The following is a 20,472-nucleotide window of genomic DNA, read 5'->3' as shown; positions in this document are numbered from 1 at the left end:
CTGCTGTAGGTTTTCCAACATCCTGTCAGAGTCTTATAATTTGTTCGCACCTATGGTATGCAATGCTGCACTGTTAATTGTGGTTGCCAAGCAATGGCATGTCATGAATACCTAAGGATATTCCTAAATTCCCAAACACACTCATTCAAGAAGTTCATCCTCAAGGCATCTGTCTACAATTTTGCCCAGCTAATGAAAAGCAATAGCTGTTGGGCCATGTTTAGCTTGTATCACATCCTGTCTACCACAATTATCTCACTCAAGAAATTCCATGCTTCCTACAGGATAATGTCATTGTTCTGAGATGCCCACCCAGCAGAGGTCTATCCATCGATGGGGCAGTTCCTCCTGAGGAGTGCTGAGTACACTTTCCAGAAATGCCATCACCTTGACAGATTATGCAGCACCCCCAATAAGGAAGCACTTAGCTCTATGTAATCATGAGGTCACACCTGCTTGCAGTATCCATAAGAGTTATAGCTGTTCTTCCAACAGACTCCATTGCCTGGACCCAAGGGAATAAATCTCAAAAACCTTGCCAATCATTCTTATCAATCACTGTCTCATGCAAAAATAGTTATTAATGGATTAATTTCTTTACATCTTTCCTTCTGTCCACTTTACTCACAGTTTACTTGCCTGTGTAGCAGCTCCTTCCCCATTGCTCTCTTCTTGCCTCAATCTAGTCATTCTTCAAAATCAAGCTCAAGTCTCACATCATCCATGGAATCTGCCCCAACTAACAAAATCTGCCCCTGTGAGATTTATCTCCCTCCTAAGTTCCTTTAGGACTTTCTTTTCCTACCACTGATCTGACCATTGTCACATTTCTTCTATAAAATTCCAATATTTTAAAGTTGGAGGGGACCTTAGATTATAATTTATCTGTTTCCGCTTTCACACAAGTGATTAATGGAGGCTCTTATGCAAGGGCCTTCCCTCTGGATCCGAGGACATTTGAAGCTCCGCTCTTCCAGGACTGGAGTCTTGGCATGGAAGAATATGGCAATGGCCTGCAGCTTCAAAGTGCAGAGAAAAGGCAATCAAAGTCTATGACCTGGATGAAGGAAGGCTCAGGAAGGTCAAAGGGTCAATTCCAAGGGAATAGGCAAAGATCAACAATTAGATTCCAAATAAAGAATTAATCATAGTAAACATCATATTTGAGTTACAAGTTTAATGAGTTTACCCACTGTTCATTGTGACAATGATATTCAAAGTTATTAGAAGACTTTTAAAAATACTTAGAAGGAGGTATACAGGTTGTTCAGTGGTAGAATGCACGTCTGCCACACAGGAGAACCAGGTGGAATTCCTGACCCATGCAAAACCATCCCCCCACAAAATTAATTAATTAACTAGAAAGTGAGCAATTTGGGGAAAAAAATTACTAGGAAATGCAAACCATTGAGAGACAAACTTGACTAATATACATGTGTACAAATATATATGTGCACATACACATACACACACATACATACGTACATATTTATTCTGTATTTCATTGTGAGGTTCTTGAGGGGCTGATCTTCGTATCTGGAGCCCCTATCTGTATGTGCTCATAACTGGCACACAATAAAATTTGGTTATCCATGATAGTGAATTTCAACTGTTCCTTAGGAAAATTTCCCAAGTAAATATGCACGTCTTAAAGTAAAGTAGCAACATATGCTAGAAGAGGCCTTTAATGAATTTTGGGCCACCTTTTTCACTTCTGAATATTTTAACTGTTTCCACATTTTCCCACCCTATAGTTGCCATTTGAATGCCACACTCAAGCAAGTGTACAGGACCCTCTGACTCTACAGTGATATCCAGAGGGCAGTCAGCCCAGAGGCATTTGAACAGTCCTGGAGGATGTCTGTAGCTTTTGGAAGCTCCACCTGGTGGTCTTTTGGCAAGAGAAGGGACATGGTCTGCTTAGCCACTTTGTGGGAGAGGCCCACATTGGATTTAACCTAACCAGTCCAGACGAGTTATCTGTAGTTTAAAACTTTTAAGGGCTGGGAGGGCTACAGTGGCTCCACAGGCAGAGTTCTCGTCTGCCCATGCCCGGGTTTGATTCCCGCTGCCTGCCCATGCAAAAAAAAAGAAAAAAATTTAAAGGCCATTTGCCATCACCATACCAGAAACTTTCAAAGAAAATGATGGCTGCAGCTTTCAGGTCAGGTCTGTCTGAAGTCATTGTCACCACCTCTCACTCCCATTAGCCCTCCTCTTTTCCTCTACCTCCTCACAGTTTACACCTGTCGGTCCTTCTGGGCACCCACTGTTGACCCCGCCTAGGCAGAGCCCACCCTGGTGGTATTCTCAACCCTGATTCATTCTCTCGCCAGACTTGGCCTCCTCACAGGCTTTCTGAAAGTCCATTGAAACAGTGACAAATAAAGCTGTCTACTACTAAGCAAGGGACTGCAAGAAACTGAAACCGAGTGAACTTTAGAACTAAGGGAAAAGTGAAATTTTAGCATTCACAGCTCTTTTAGAAAATATGAGTAAGGAGACATTCCATTCTGAAGCACCAAGGGGTGGAAATGGGTAGTTAGGGAAATTTGATAGGCATGAGAAAGCACTTACATGGCCCTCTGACCTCAGACGTTCTGGTTTTCCTCCGACCCAGGAAGTGCTGCAACTCCAGCCAATTGCTGCTTATCCCTGATGGCTGGGGCAGAGGGACCGTGGCTAATGGAGATTCTTCACGAATTCTCAAGCCTCATTTTAGTCATTAATTTAATCCTTCTTCTTCACCAGACCTCTTACCAGAGCTACTAACTGGCCGGCTAGAGTTTCATTTCCCCATCCACCTTCTGTGGAGGTGCTAACTGAGCTGGGAATGGCTCCAAAGGCACAGAGGTCTCATCCCAGGCCCAAGGACCACAAACATTAATGAAAAGAAACACTAAAAAATTCCTGAGAGCAAAGCGATTCCTAGTTTCCTGGAAAATTCTGGATAATTCAAAGAAGGAACTGTGCCTGTTGGAAGTGAATCAGCTCATGCCAGGTTGTAAGCACATGTCCTAATCTTTATACATACTGGTGAGCACCCAACTGTTTGCTTATGACCAGAAGTACCTTTTCCCTACTTGCAAATTCCCTGCTACAACTTTATGAATATGAATAGTTCCAACAGCAGAAAAAGAATAGAAGTATTTATGTACTTAAAGTCAGGGAGAGATGCTGCATACAGTAAATGAGGTCTGAGCTGAGATCTATGAGGAAATGGCTCCCCATGATGTATCTTTGTGTTTGCCAGGGCTGGTACTGAGCAGACACCTGTAGAGCCCCAGTCAGCTACTAGCATTGGTGCAAGAAACTGCACAAAAACATATCAACAAATCCTTTTATATATGTTAGATTTACAGAATCCTCAGCTATCATCATAGTGTCAAGTTCTAAGATACCATAAGCCCTACATATCCTCTCCCAATGCCCTTAAGGGGTTGTAGGTACTTTTCACAAGCAAAAATGAGCTTAAAATTTGAAATGGTTGGAAACATGTTTGCTTGTCTCACAGCTGCCTCTTTCCAAGTTTGTAGAAGAGCCGAATTTGTAGGGGACCAAATGATGTCATATTAGTCATGGCATCATTTTTCAAGTGCTAAAACACTCACTCCACCTGCAAAAATAAAATTGATATCATTCTCCATACATATTTATATCATGTCTTGGGAAAAAGAACTCACCACCCAAACTGTGACTGGATATCACCTTATCTGGTGGTTGAAAACAAATGCTGTAATTCAAAGGGTATCATTCTTTTTCACATAAGAGACTGGGATTGAAGGAGAAAGCAGACTGATGGGAAAACATCCAAGAAATGTGCTTCTCATGTGCCTTTCCTAAAGAGCAATGTCAATTTTAAGTAAAATGCTGCAAATAATGATATTTAAAACTACTTTCAGTCTTGGTCATGATTTTGAAAGTTCCAGAAAGAATTCTCCAAAATATGAAATAGTTCTAAAAGTTTTTACGTCATCAATCTTTTCTATATTATACAATTATGCATGGACAGGAATTAATATCTTTGCCTTATTTTATTTGTTGCCTATCATGTCAGCTATGAATTGATCATCGGTTGAGTAGCATTGGCAACCATACTGAGCTGCATTTTGTGGATGTTAAATATTCTTTATGGTTATAATGAATGCATCTAAAATAGCACTGCTTCTCTTGTCTTTTTAAATAAAATTTCATTTATTATAGTACATTAAAAAAGAGACAGATTAGAAGACAGCCTTTCTCAGCATTCATGTTATTTCCCAGATAAATTAGCAGGGAATGGGCCAAATCGAAGTAATGTCATAATTAGGTGCAGGTTGGCTATCTCACTCTGGGAAAATTGGCTAGATGTGGCAAATAAATTTGGCAAGCTTAAGAAAAATATTGGAATAGAATCTCAAAGTCTAATAAATAGAAACATTTCATTGTTCACTATGCAGACAAGGGTGGGGAAAAGAACTTTGATATTTGAAACCACCGGCATTCTCATGTATGAAAACTGGGTTAGTCAGAATAGACTGCGTATTCTAGGCAGCCTGTGGTCATTCTGGTTAAAAGTTCAGACCCAAACTGCCAGGATTTTACCAAGTTCACAGCAAATTTTCAAGGTTGATTTCTTTTGAAAATACACAAAAACCTTTTACTCAGACATTTTAGCTCATTGGTTCAATCAAGACCACGCAAAAATTTGTAATTCCATGGCAAACCAAAACCAGATTTAAACCAGTTTTAAGTCTTTTCATGGGATAATTTGGGGGAAAATGAATCAGTGTTTCTTTGCTTTGTGTGTGTGTGTTTTGTTTATTTCTTTACTTGAATTTCCTCCTAAGTGACTCTGTCATTGAGTAAAATTTCTTTTTACAGTGTACATGCCACCATTCTCCTGGCAGAGAGCCTAGAAGATTCCAAATTTTCCCCTTCACAATCTTAGCCATAACAGTGTGACAATTCAATTCAAGTTTCATTAAAGAGTATGAAAAAATAATTTTATTTCCTGAGTGAAACAATAGAAAACACCCCAAATATGCCCTAAGATGCAGCTACTTTCTTTCATATTTGGAGTGGTGCTAACAAAAGTTAGATCAAATGGCTATGTGATGTCATGGAAAAAAGCAAGAGTTTTATTAAAATTTATGCTCCTTCTGACCAATGAAAAGGGTTAGAAATGGTCCAAATCTATTAAGTGAATATATGAGGTAATTTTCTGAAAATGTATGGAGAAAGCCATTGGGTCCCTCATTACTTTTCCTTGACCAAAGTCTTTATACAAAGCATATGCTGCTGTCTCCCTTACTGCCCTGGGTACAAAACTAGGCATTTGGGAGCCGCTTGATTTCTGTTCTTGGATTGGAATAAGAGCACCCATCTCAATGGAAGAATATCTCACCATCATACCTGCTCTACAGACACCAGAGATCTTTTCACAGGTACAAATGAACCTGTCACTAATTCTTAGTGAAAGGGGCATATCTGGGACTTCTTTTAGGATGTAACTGAGGGGTGGGAGTGCAGATTGTACACAATGAATGCACTCCAAAATTCCCATCTTCCTAAACCTTTGGGTTTCTCCAGCTATGTTATGCCAGTGAAGTTCTCTCTCAGGCCATTGTTGAATTTGGCTAGTTAACTAGCCAAATAAATGGCTCAAGTCAATTCCATATATCTGAGTATATTGGTCAGTTTTCAATAAGAGAAAAAGAAACAGTAGGAACTATATAGAATATGGGATTTGTATAGAATTTTGACCTGAAGCAATTGTGAGAGCTAAACAGTTTAAGTATGACTATTACTTCTGCTTCTGATACTAGGCCTGAAGTCAGCAAGGTAGAAAAGTAGAAGGGAAAGATGAACATTGAAATGGAGAAAGCAAGGACAAATTGGAACCTGTGGGGATGAGCTGGAACCCATATTCGTTTCTGTGGTAGATATTATAAATAATAATGGCCCCCTGAAGATGTCCACATCCCAGTCTCTAGAACCTGTCAATGTGTTACATTACATGGCAAAGGGAATTAGGGTTGTTAATCAGCTAATTTTAAAATAAGGATATGCAATGGAATAAAGTTAGGAGAAACGAAGCATGGAGGGGACTTGACCCACAGTTGTTAGCGTTGAAGATAGAGGAAAGAAGCTATAAACCAAGGAACACAGGTAGTCTCTGGAAGCTGGGAAAAGCTCTCATTGGTAGCCAGCAAGGAATTGGATACCTCAGTACTACAACAACACAGAACTGAATTATGCCAACCAACCTGAATAAGCAAGGAAATCAATTCTCTGCAAAAGCCTCCAGAAAGGAGTGCAGCCCTGACAACACCTTGGCTTTAGCTAAGTGGGAACTGTATCATAGTTCTGACCTACAAAATGGTAAGATGATGCTTTTATGCTGGTTTAAGCCACTGAATTTGTGGAATTTCCCAAAGCAGCAATAGAAAAGTAACCATCTTTCATTACTTACAAGTATATAACTTTGATATGACTGTGGCCTGCAAGAAGAAGTAGCAGTCTTTGCCATAGTACCTGGCCCAGAAATCAGAGAAACTGAAAGAGAAGATAAAGAGGGATATATGGGAGCTTAGCATAAGTCTGTTGTTGCTGATGCCAATAAAATGAGCCAGCAGATCAGCAACTGTGGTGGCTACAGTACCAAGATTCCTAGCATAAAAAGACTACTACTGATTCTTCACCTTTACCTTGTAAATCTCATGCAAAATGTCTCTTATGGTTCCCAATAATCCAGAACTATTCATGGAAAGGAATTCTGATGAATATATTTCTAGCTTATTATAAATCCTCCAGAAAGAGTTAACACATCAAATCTAGCATCTTTGGTAATAGACCCATATCCATACATTTGGCCCAATTCATTGTAGTATTCTGTTCTACCTGGCCTAACACAATTAGAATTTATTTCCACCCATATATTCCCCAGGTTTCTGCCAATATAAATTGTCCAACTCTTTTGGTATATGAGTAATTTCCTACTGATAAAAATTTGTAATTTCTTCCCTGGAGTAAAATGAGATCTGACTCTAGACATGGGTCTAGTGACAATAGGGACAGTTAGATGAATCTTGAGGAGACCAAGCATTTCCTTGCATAATGAGTATTCCAAGTGAAGTCATTACAGAGTTTTTATGAAAAGGGAAGAATATTATCCTCAGACATGGGATGCAAGCTATTTCAGCTAACGAGAGTTTTAGGATGACTCAAGGGTCCAAAATTCTTAGCTTCATCTAAGTCTTACTAGATACCCTTATTCCAAGCTTCAGCGTGTCACCACATAACTATCAATGCCTTAAATTTCACATGTGATATTTGTCAAAGATGTGAATTGAACTGGCAATGTAATCCTGCAACCTTGGCAATTAAATGTTGGGTTTAAATTTTCAGCAATGCTGTAGCTATAAGAAATGTAAGAGCTTTTAGGGCTGTTAGAGAAACGCTGCTTTGTTGTTTGATTATTTAAAATCTTGAACTTCAAAAAAATCCTTTGTACTTAAAAGAATCCATCTCACATCACAGAACTGTATCCATCATTACTGCCACAATGGTCAAACAAAGCAGGCACTTTCTCCCTAAATGCTTACCTCACTAGTAATATTATTAAGTTCACTACACCTTGATTAATCTGATAAACTGTGATGTCATTACATGCCATGAAGGGACAATGTCCAATTTCACATTGGCAAGTAACTCAGCATTCCATTCAAGTCTAAACACAGCCAAAACACTTCCCAGATCCTATTTTTGAGGATGTGTTTCCTGAGACCACTTCTGAGACTAATTACTATTTCAGGTAAGATCCAGTCAAGAGAAAGAAACCATATCAATGATTTGAACAGAGAGAATTTCACATAAAGAATTTGTAATTAGGTATAAGGATGTTAAATGGGTCATTGAACAGATTTAAAAAATACTCTAAGGTAACTTAAAAGACAAAAGGAGCACTAAAATAGCATTGAAATCACATCTAAAAGAAGCAACTACTACCCTCAGGGTTGAGGGGTGAATCTGGTTCTGCAAAAGTTGTAAAAATCCAAACTTAACTCACCTTCTTCTATGGGAAGGAACTGCTCACTTTGGGAACATCACTGCTAGAGTGATGCTCACAGAAATCAAAAGCTTACCAGTGGCCCACAGGAAATAAGCAGAAAAGGGCAAGTCCGTTCTTTATCCTTCAGCCTTGCATCTTCCTTTAACTCCTGTTGCCAGAGTCCAACAAGGAGCCAGTTATCAAAGTAAAACTGTGGTTTATAAAGCCAGTTCCAGTCTCACAAGTCAGTGCATTGTCAGTGGGATCAGAGATGAAAATAAAATTGCTTAAAACTGGCACATTTGATAATGCTTAGTGTGCTGGTTTGAAAGGAAGTATGCCCCCTAAGAAAAGCCATGTTTTAATATAAATCCCATTTCTTAAAGGTAGAATAATCCCTATTCAATACTGCATATTTGAAACTGTAATGAGTTCATCTCCCTGGTTGATGTGATTTAGTTAAGAATGGTTGCTAAACTGGATTAGGGGATGACATGTCTCCACCCATTTGAGGGGGTCTTGATTAGTTTCTGAAGTCCTATAAAAGAGGAAACATTTTGGAGAATGAGAGACTCAGAGAGGGCAGAGAATGCTGCCACACCACGAAGCAGAGAGTCCACCAGCCAGTGACCTTTGGAGATGAAGAAGGAAGATGCCTCCCGGGGAGCTTCATGAAATAGGAAGCCAGGAGAGAAAGCTAGCAGATGACGCCGTATTTGCCATGTGCCCCTCCAGCTGAGAGAGAAGCCCTGACTGTGTTTGCCATGTGCCATCTCACTTGAGAGAGAAACCCTGAACTTCATCGGCCTTCTTGAACCAGGGTGTCCTTCCCTGGATGCCTTTGATTGGACATTTCTATAGACTTGTTTTAATTGGGACATTTTCTCGGACTTAGAACTGTAAACTAGCAACTCATTAAATTCCCCTTTTTAAAAGCCATTCCATTTCTGGTATATTGCATTCCAGCAGCTAGCAAACTAGAACACTTAGCTTTTAAAATTTTGCAATAAATCCTTTTTAGCATCAGTATGCTAAAAGTGTATGTTTAATAAATAATTAAATAGTAGGTTTCCATTTCTCAAAAGAGTTGATGGCAAATAAGTAAATCGCACAAAATATTTTTTACTTCTCGGAGGCTGTAGTGATATCGTTGATGAAATGAAAACTGGGGAAAATAAATATACTAAAGATATCAGCAGCTACTCTAAAGCTAGCAATTTTTTTAAGGATAGCCCAAATGTATTGATTTCATAGGTCCAGCTGCAGAAAATGTGTGTATATAGCACTCTAAAGCAAGACTTTTCATTTAGATCAAATAACTTTTCTTCTAAACTAATTGCATTCATTTTGGATCCAAATGTTTCCTGTGCACCCATGAAAAGTGAAGTGATAACTTTAATGCCCTGGTTTTATTGGCAGAGAAAGACATTTGTAAACAGTTAATAGATGCCATTTTGTAAAAGTTTAATTTGATGTTTCACATAGAAAATCAGTGAAGTGTATTATTTGATTTTTTTCATCAAATTCATAGCACAAAGTAAAGCTTTTGGAATGTCACTGTATGGCATTTTTGGTTAAAAAGTTCAACGTTAAATATACAATTATTTGTTTTGTAGTATTAATATGGTTACAAAATTGGCAGAGTGCAGCACATCATGGATAAACTAATAACCCTACTAAATTAAGAAACTTAAGAAGGAGAAATATTCTTGAAATTGGCTGCGCTGCATCAATAAGTTATAACTGCATCAAACAAACTGCAATAGCCTACCATTTGAAATAGAAACTGTAGATGTTAAAAGTTATAAATATTAAAGTAAATGTACTGCAAAAAATTTATGATTAAGCTTAAGCTAAAAAAAAAAAGGGTACTTCAGCAATGGCATATTTGCTTTCTTTTCTTACTGTTTATCTTCAATTAGATTTTAGAACTGCTTCTGCCTTTAAGAGAACTACTGGTGAATCAATCTAAGTGTCCAATGACGGCATCAGACTTTTTCTTAAGCAATTGAGCATTTTTATAAAATTGGTTGGAAATCTGTTATCAAGATATTCAATGAATTGGAAGTCAGAAAATTTCAGGTTTCATGGTTATTAAAAACAAAGACAAATTTATTCCAACAGAAGCAATGGAGAAGCTTGAACAAATTAAATGATGCACACTCAAAGACTGTACAAAATTTAATTTTAAAATTCTGTACAAGCCTTTGAAATGACTTGGAGAAAAAATTTTTTGCTCAAACTCCTTTTTGTAATTAAATAGTATGAAATATATACTAGAATGGAGTGAAATTTAAAAAAAAACTATGATTTTGCAGCACCTATTTGGCAAAACATTAAAAAAAACTTATGAATAGAGAATTTATTTGATGAGTTTTGCTTGATAAGCTACTCATAGAAGAGAGAAACACTAAGTTGAGGCAGAAAGACCATACCTATGAAAACATTTGAGCTGATGCATTTACACATTTCCTAAAATCAAGAACTTGAGCATATCTTCAATTTAGTAGAATTGCCTCTGACCTTACTAACTACCTCAGCACCTGTAAATACAGTACTTTCTCAATGAAAAATGGACTCTAGAGAAGAGCCAATTTGTGTTTGTTTCAAATATATTCAATATAAAAGGTAATTCTGAAGAAGACTTCAGGCAACTTTATGAAAAATTACAAAGACCATGTGGAAATAATAAACATTCTACCAAAAAATACCAGTGAAGTAGTACTAAAGAAAGATATGGCTTATAAATGTTTTATTTTCATATAATCAGTATAAATACTATTTATATTTGATTTAATCTCCATGTATATATGTCATTTACATTTAGAAATAAGTATTTTTGAAAACAATTTTGAAAAACAACTATTTTAAAAGTCAACCGATACATCCAAATGATTGATTAATGAATATTTCAAAAATATATTTGTAATTAATTTTAATGTCCCTTTTCATTCTGAAAAGTGTCTTGACTTGAACAGCAAATGTTTTGGTCACAATAACCAGGAATATTATTAGCATGGAGTAAAATGGCCTCTGACCCATTGCCAGTTGGATTCCAAATGCTGAAGTTCTTGCTTATCTAGTTCCACCGTTGCAAAATCCACAGGTCATTCCTCATCTTCTTTTCCCTGTATATGAAAGATGCCCACTCTTCTGGCCCTCTCCTAGTCACTTCGGTGTTCCTCCTGGGAGTACGGTCTCTGCTTCCCATCTTGCTAGGGGGGATGGAATGTCCTGTGGGTTGCTTCAAGCCTTATGCTTAGATTGTCCACACCACCCTCTTTATAGCTCAGATGCCCTGAGGAAAGTCAACTTTCTTTATAAGGCTTAAATCCTTCTTGGGAAGCTTACCAAAGGTCTTCTCTAGCCTGAGCTACCCCCAAGATAATTCGAGGTTTTTATTGTTCCTCCCAACTTCTGGTAATTGCTGAAGGGATGGGTGCTGGGCTGTTGTCAAGGATTCACCACCATCTAAGGTGTAGGTCCACCTTCTCCTATTTTCCCCTCCCAGAAAGTTGGCTTTATCTCTTTTGGGTAAAGATCTAGCTCTTAAATGATACCATATTATTTATGCAGACATATTTAAACATTTTGGTTCTCATATTAAAACAAATATTTTTAGAACTCTGTATCAAATAGCTTCACCCTTTATTTGATTGTTTGTTTAAATAACGGAAATGTATTGTTTTGGAGAGCAGAAGTCCAAAATCAAAGTATTCAGAATCCATGCTTTCTCTTAAGTCTGTAGCATCCTGATGGCAGCTTGCTGACAACCTATGCCTCTGTCACATGACAATCTATAGCCATTTTCCTCCAATGACTTCAGTTTCCAACTTTCTTTTGATTATTAGGATTCCAGGTTTCCTGCTTCAGTTTGGACTGGTCATGCTAAGATCTCCGAAGAACCTATAGTTTAGGTCTTGAACAAGTCTTTGTGGGGATGTGATCCAGTCTCCCACAGTGGTCTACATGTCTGCTGATGGCACAGCAGACTTTATAAAGTAACAGCTTTATTGACATATGATTCTCACACCCTATAATTTCACTGACTTAAAGGGTACAATTTAATGATTTTTATTCATAGACCTGTGTAACCATCACTTCAATCAATTGTAGAATATTATCTTTATTCTAAAAAGAATCCTGGTACCCATTAGCAGTAACTCCCTCTCCATTTTCCACTACCCACCCCACCCCCAAACACAGGCACCCACTAATCTATTTCTGTCTCTATGGATTTGTCAGTTCGGGACATTTCATGTAAATGAAATTATCATATGTGTTTTGTTGTGACTGGGTTCTTTCACTTAGCATAATGTTTACAAGTTTATGCATGCTGTAATATGCATCAGTAGCTCATTTCTTTTTTTCCCTTCTTTTTGAATATCAGTTTTCGGAGATATAATTCAGATACCATATAACTTACCCATTTAAAGTATGCAAGTCAATAATTTTCAGTATACTCACAGAGCTGTGCAATTATCACCACAGTCAACTTCAGAACGTTTTCATCATAACAAAACAAGAAGCCCATACCTATCAATAGTCACTCACACAATGCTTTTTTTTCCATTGTGGCAACATATAACACAAAATTTGTCATTTTAATCATTTTTTAACCAGTTTAGTGGCATTAATTATATTCACAATGTTGCATTACTACTACCACCACACACCATCCATTACCAAAACCCACAGTGGTCTTTAATCCATGCTCACCTGTGACTAGACTGGGGTGGGGTCAGTCCCCATCAGCCCCCATGGCTGCTACGCAATGTCACAATGGGGGGCAGTAGAGAGGACAGTGGGCAGGCGGCCCCCACGTCCACCCAGCCTGTGCTCTGTCCACTCCAAAGGGCGCTTTATCCTCACCTTACTCCACAATGTCGACTGCCTCCTATAATGGGCCTAATACTGAGATTTAAACTTGCTTTTCTTCACCAAACTCTTATTTGAAGACTGTTCCTGTGCAGAGCAGTGGACCAGACCTCAAGTGAAAAGGGGTGCCGTGGCCAGGATTTGAGAAGTCTGTCCTTGGCAGAGGGGACAATATATGCAAAGGCCTGGAGGTAGGGAATAGAGTGTTTGGAGAGTTTGATAGCTGGAAAGCAAGGGTCATGCTGGGAAGTGGCAAGCGATGAGGACAACATGTTCCTAGCAAAGGCACATTTCTAACAGTTCTCGTAAATCTCTTCTGCTATGCCATGAGAAATGTTAAGGCTCCTGTCATAAGTCCTTTGTGGATTCTCCTTCAGCCTCTTGACTGCTTCTTAGTTCAAATGCAATATTGGTATTTTTGTCCTTTTTGTTAGTGTTGATGCAAGATTTTGCCCATTCTTTACTTTTTTCTTCTTTATGCAATTCCATTGAGCTATATTCTTACACTGAATATAAACCACCTGAAGTTTACAATCAATGGCTCGCGGTATCATCACATAGTTGGGTATACATCACCACAATGAATTTTAGAACATTCTCATTACTCCAGAAATGAAATGTAAGATACAAAAAAAAAGTTAAATATTCCAATACCCCATATTCCCTCGATTATCGACCCACACTATTGGTATGGTATATTTGTTACTGTTGGTGAAAGATTATTAAAATAATACTGTTAAATATAATCCACAGTTTGCAATAGGTCTATTTTTCCCATATATCCCTCTATTATTAACTCCTTGCAATAAGGTTGCACATATGTTCTAGCTCATGAAAGAACTTTTTTATATGTCTGAAGTTAATCACAGTCATTCTCCACCACAAGATTCACCATGTTATACATTCTTATGTTTTAACCTCCACCTCTCCTTCTGGTGACACACATGACTCTAAACTTCCCCTTTCCCCTATATGTACACACAATTCGGTACTGTTAATTAATCTCACAATAACACGCTACCACCACCTCTATCATTTCCAAATGTTTAAGTTAGACCTTCAGTAGCTTCACTCCTGCAAGTGGACTTCAAAATTATGATTGCTACCATGAGTTTAAAAACAAAGTGAAGGGTGGTGCAACAGTGACTCAATGGCAGAATTCTCCCCTGCCATGCCAGAGACCTGGGTTCGATTCCCGGTGCCTGCCCATGTCAAAAAAATAAATAAATAAAAAGCACACACAAAAAAACAACAGTGAAAATTCAAGTGAATGCATTCTTTGCCGTATCTCCCATTGTCCTGGATGATGGAAGCTAGCCTAACGGTTCCATAAATGGAGAGGACAAGAAGAATGCCAAAGGACAGTTATTACCTCAAAAAGTTCTGCCAAAAATGCTGGAATTTTAAGAGTGAAAAATATCCCTATGATTGTTTGGCAAGTTCATCATGGGTGTTTTGTTTTTTTTTATTGCTGTCTTTTGTAAAGTGAAGCTCAGAGAGATTAAATTATTTTCTTTCAAGATCATATATGGTCTGAACAGCAGAGGTAAAACTATACAGCAATGAAATCACCTCCATCAAGTACAGAATTCTCTCGACTGCTTTACACTATTTGTTTCTCCATATATTTCAGTCTCTCTGAATTTCTCTTAAAATGTGACATAGAGAATTTGAAAGAGGGCTTCACACATGCTCTGAATATAGGAGAATTAGGGCAGTCTTCCATCATTTGGACACTATAGTTTGCTTTGTGCAGTCTAAAGACTGTCATTTTGATGGAGTCTCATCGCAGTGGCAGTTTGTCAAAACCATATATATTTATACCAGCATTGCTGTTCAATGAGGGCTCCTCTTTCTGTATTGCGTGATTCATTTGTGAAATTAATTGCTTTCAAACTCTAGGACATCATTGTGTCAGGGAATAAAGTTGCTTTAATAACACATATTGCTAAGTGTTCTAGTTTGCTAGCTGCTGGAATGCAATATACCAGAAATGGAATGGCTTTTAAAAAGGGGGATTTAATAAGTTTCTAGTTTACAGTTCTAAGGCTGAAAAATTTCCCAATTAAAACAAGTCTATAGAAATGTCCAATCAAAGGCATCCAGGGAAAGATATCTTGGTTCAAGAAGGTCAATGAAGTTCAGGGTTTCTCTCTCACCTGGAAGGGCATATGGCAAACACAGTCAGAGTTTCTTGCTCATCTGGAAAGGCACACAGTGAACACAGTCAGGGTTCCTCTCTCATCTGTAAGGGCACGTGGCGAACATGGCGTCATCTGCTAGCTTTCTCTCCTGGCTTCCTGTTTCATGAAGCTCCCCGGGAGGCATTATCCTTCTTCATCTTTAAAGGTCAATGACTGGTGGACTCTGCTTCTTGTGGCTACGTCATTCTTCTCTGCTCTCTCTGAATCTCTCTCCAAAATGTTTCCTCTTTTATAGGACCCCAGAAACTAATCAAGACCCACCCAAATGGGTGGAGACGCCTCCACCTAATCCATTTTAACAACCACTCTTGATTAAATCACATCTCCAGGGAGATGATCTAATTACAGTTTCAAATATACAGTACTGAATAGGGATTAGAAGAAACGGCTGCCTTTACAAAATGGGATTAGGATTAAAACATGGCTTTTTTTTAGGGTACATACATCCTTTCAAGCCAGCACACTGAGGGAAAGGAAAATGGTTTATGCTGTAAAAATGAAATCCACTCCAATTAGCATGTAATCTAAACCTTACTGCTTCTTAAAAACATTTTTCTCACAGTTGAACGAAGTCTCTTTCCAAAGGCTTTCAGTTTCAAGCAGAACTTTTTAGATAAAGGTGCTTTTTGAACCATAGTCTTTGCAGCCCAGTACTTTAGTCTATGCTGTGAGAGACTTCCAAATCTTGGTAAAATTATGTGAAGCGTATCAAAACTGAAAATGGTACTAAAACCTTGTCTTGTGATAAGGTCAATGCTACATTTATGAGCAAGGAGTAGAGATTTCTTAGGCATGGGTTTGTTTCCACATGACACTTAATTTTTCCAATTGGGTTGTGACCCAAAGCAGAAATACAAGAGGAAATGAGATTCACAGTGTGTTATCAACTCATTTTTCTTCTGTTTGTGGCCCATGGTGGCAACAAAAAGTAAGAACCTTCTGATATAAGAAATGTAGAAGCCAGGCAAGAGCTAAATTTTTACTGTTCTGTCATCTCAACGGGAAAGTTGTCTTATTCATTCCAGATTTATCAGGTAACTTTGTTTTTCTGCTCTCAGTATTTTTAATGGAAACCCTCAAACAGTTTAAAGCATATTTAATCTGCACAAAATATCCTTTAATAGCCCAAAGAAACTTTTGACTATTTGACAAATTTTTCATCTAAAACAAAAAAAATAGTCTGTTAAGAGCATTACAATTTTAAGATCTGAGCATGATTATTTAAATACACATGGACATACAAATGAGAAATAACAGAAAACCTAATGTAAATGTAAAAGAATATATGTAATTATTTCCTACAATGCTTCATATTTTGAAATATGTTATTTGTAAGGGTGCCTTGCTTTTAAAAAACCAACAGCTCGTAGTGCATATAAACCAGAGCGCGTGTAGAGCCACTCTGTTAAGAAAATAGCAAAGACCATGTAAAAGCCTCCTCTAATTATCAGCCCACTCACCAACTATGAGGAAGAAGCAAAAATGAAACAAAACAGGGTAGGATACATGGGTTTTTTTCATTGTTATCATTGTGTCAAACATATATTCAATGCAAATTTTAAATTTAGGATTTTATTTCTAAGCACAGTTCACCAAGTGGGATCATAGAGTAATCATTCAATTTATTTGGTAGGCACCCAATTTGAAAATTCATTCCAATGTAACTGTTCTTGTTTTGTTTTTTAAAGTAGTTGGATTTTTTTTCCTGGCATAATAAAGTGCACTAGATAGAGAAACAGTAACACTAATCACCCTTTACAGTTGCATTGCATTTTATAATTTTTACATTTGGTTTTCATCCGACACTAACAACAACCTTCTGTGGAAGGAGCCATCATATGAGGAAACAAAATATAAGTGACTAGAAGGAGTCCACAGAGATTATTAGTGACGGAGTCTGGATAATTATCTAGATTTTCTGACTCTAAGGCTCCTGCTATTTTTTAGATGACACTAATTATGCACTAACTATGTATTCATTATTGCTGATGTGAAACTGTACATATTAAATAAAATTACAACAAAAAAGTTTATCCATTGTCTTGGGGAAATTTAAACTCTTCAAGGCTACTAGTTGCGCATTTCCATCTCCCTGCTATGTTAACATGCGCGCATCCTCAAAATGAACACATGTAAGACTAAATTCATTGTCTTCCTCCTAGAAACTTGCTTCCTGTCTCCCCCAGGCGGAACTGGAAGCCCAAGTGTGTCCTTACCAAAGACAGCCTCGGGTGCAAGACTTGGTGAAGCCCGTGGTAGAAGAGCTTCATGCAGCAGACAAGTTATTGCTCCAGCCGTGCAGCTCTGCTAATTTCCTTGCCCGACCTCAGCATGGACCCAGCTTCCCATCTGTTCTGTTTTACCCATTTGATGACCCGCTTGTTAACAATCTGATTGTGTACCCCCCCAAAAAGATAGGTTGCTGTACAAATCCTCAAATGTAAACTTATTTGGGAATAAGATTGTTATAGATAGAACTAAGCAAGTTGGAATCAAGTCATATGGGAGTAAGGTGAGCCCTTTATCCAATAAGGTTGGTGTCCTAATGAGAAGGAGAGAAGAGTCAAAGAAAGACACACAGAGAGAAGATGGCCCTGTGGCAGTGGAGGCAAGAACTTAGTTATGCCACAACGAACAACACTAAGGATTGCTAGTCACTGCCAGAGGGGCATGGAATAGATTCTTCTCCAGAGGCTTCTGGACAGCTTTCTGACATTTCATTTAAGACTTCTAGCCTCTAGAACTAAGAGACAATAAATTTCTATTGTTTCAAGTCACCCAGGTTATGGTATTTTGTTACAACAGCCTTAGGAAACTAGGACTCCTCTCTTTCCCCTTTAATTCTTAACCCTTTGATGCTTCTGTATTAAGCAGTGTTCTCCAGAAAATCAAAATGGGCAGGGGTTCTATATACCTATATATCATATCTATCTCTCTCTATATATATATGTAAGCATTAAGAAATTTATCATAGGAACTCACATCACCATGGGATTGGTAAATTTGAATTCTGTAGGGCAGACTGCAAGTTGGGAACTCAAAGAAGGTGACATTGAATTCCCTACCAGGAGGCAGTTGACTGAAGTAAAGAGAAATTCTTCTTTCCGACTGATTAAACAATCAGTTCTCCCTTTAAGGCCTTTATCTGGTTAGATGAGGAGACTCCTCTCATTGCCAAAGGCCATCTCCTTTGTTAATTGTAGATGAAATCAACTGTAGATGCAATCAACTAACCAATGATTTAAATTCATCCAAGAAACACTCTTATAGTAACAGCTGGGCCAATATGTGCTTGCTTGACAAAAGAACTGGACACCAGAACCTGGCTGAGTTGACACATGAAATTAACCATCACAGCTTCTTTTTCCCTTGTAGGTAGCTAAATGTACTCTATCTCTTAGCTGAACTCTTCCTGGTATCAAAGGACTGATTTTCAACAACAAATTCTGCTCTGGCATGGATCCAGGACTATTCCGGTAGAACACTACATGACTGTCTTTTTGGTTTCGCCCCTAAGGGCTGGATATAACAGGATTCAGTTTCTCCTTCCTTGCTGTCCATATCCAATTAGTTGTTCAATTTGGCTGTTTCCATTTCCAAAGGTCTGCTGCAATCATTGTTTCCTGTCATCCCTTACTTCAAACATCCATCTCCCTTGCTCAGACTCTACTTCTAAGGAGCAAATCTAAATTCAATCTGTCATTCCACCTCATGGTGGGTAGAAAGGAATGCAGACATGGGTGATCAGCAAAAATAATCCAATCCTTTTTGTAGCTAATTATGCATATACTCTGAGTTCAGAGGAAAACAGAAATCATTTCTTTATCTACAGGGTCTCTTTTTGGTCCACATAGTCTGCCTCTCACACAGACATCTAGAATTCTCTCCCCCTTTGGAATCCCTCACTCCTTTCTCTTTCATCCTTATTGCTCTAGACTCCCATCTTCATTCCATTTCGTACTTTGCTGGAAAAGGCCAAGAGCCAAACAGACTCTTGGATCTTTATGACCAGAGGTGGCAAACTTCTCTGCCCTGGATTCTTAGACTGAATGAAACTCCTACATAAACTTCTCCCCTGCTAATGTTGATTACCACTTATTGCATAACATTTTACTATGGTGAAATAATGTACAACTTCTGCCCAAACTTTCCTTTTGAACCACAGGATCACATCACCGACTGCCTCCTCGACATCTTCATTGAATGTCAGTCAAGTTTCAACTGCAGAATCAGAACCCCATAGTGGTAAAAGAGATTTATTGCAAAGAATTGGCTTGCATGATTGTGGGGGCTGGCTAGGCAAGTTTGAAATCCTTAGAGCAAGCTGTCAGGAAGGGTGGGCCGGAGTTCTCAGTTCGCCAAAGCTGCTGTCCACAGGTAGGATTTTTCTTTGGGGCCTCAGCTGTACTGTGAATCATTTCATCTGGTTAAATTAGGACCACCCAGATTATCTAGGATAATTTCCCTTACTTAAAGTCAATTTATTATGGACTTCAACCACATCTACAGAATTATCTTCACAGCAATACTAGATTAGTATTTGATTGAGGAATTTAGGACTATAGACCAGCCAAGCTGACAGATCAAAAGCCCAGCCAAGATATAATAGACAAATCTCAAATTTACCATTTCTGAAACCAGATTCCTGTTCTCTCTCCTCAAGCCCCCCCCCCCCCCGACACACACACAAATAGGCTCCACTTGGAATATAAATTCCATCCTTTCCGTTATTCAGGACAAAAAAAAACTTGAAATTAAGCTCTCTTCTTCTCATACACCATGTGGTGGGCTGAATGATGGCTCCCCAAAATGTTCACATACTCATACCCAGAACCCATGAGTCTTACCTTATATGACAAAAGAGACTTTGCAGGTCTATTAGGTTAAGAACCTTAAAGTGGAGAACTTATCCTGGATTATCCAGGCGGGTCCTATGTAATCGCAATGGTCGTTATACAAAGCAGTCAGTCAAAGGAGAAGGTTATGTGACGATGGAAGCAGAGGCTGGAGTCATGCATTTTGAAGATACAGGAATAAGCCCAGGAATACAGGTAGCTTTTAGAAGCTATGAAAGCATAGAAATAGATTCTCCCTCCAAGAAGGAACCAGACCTGTTGAGACCTTGACTTTAGCTTAGTAAAATAAATTTGGGGCTTCTGACCTCAGAAATATAAGATAATAAATCTGTTGTTTCCAGCTACTAAGTGTGTGGTAATTTGTTACAGAAGGGTTAGGGAACTAATTTACCCCATTTCCAATCGGGAATGACGTATTGACATGTTGACCTGTTGATTCTATCTTCAGTATGTCCAGGGTAAAACCATTTCTCATTACTTCCCTTGCCACTACTTGGCTCTA

At 38.3% G+C, this 20,472-nt stretch overlaps 1 long non-coding RNA gene across 1 annotated transcript; it reads left to right on the top strand.

Annotated features, from left to right (window-relative positions):
* The first annotated feature begins 12,723 nt into the window (after positions 1-12,723).
* On the top strand, positions 12,724-17,891 carry LOC143666073 (uncharacterized). The gene is made up of 2 exons (XR_013167360.1): positions 12,724-13,101; positions 17,277-17,891. It is a non-coding gene; the product is annotated as an uncharacterized LOC143666073 (long non-coding RNA).
* Positions 17,892-20,472: the final 2,581 nt, after the last annotated feature.

This window comes from Tamandua tetradactyla, chromosome 22 (assembly GCF_023851605.1).
Source record: "Tamandua tetradactyla isolate mTamTet1 chromosome 22, mTamTet1.pri, whole genome shotgun sequence".
Lineage (NCBI taxonomy): Eukaryota > Metazoa > Chordata > Mammalia > Pilosa > Myrmecophagidae > Tamandua > Tamandua tetradactyla.
This window is presented reverse-complemented; position numbering and strand designations above follow the sequence as displayed.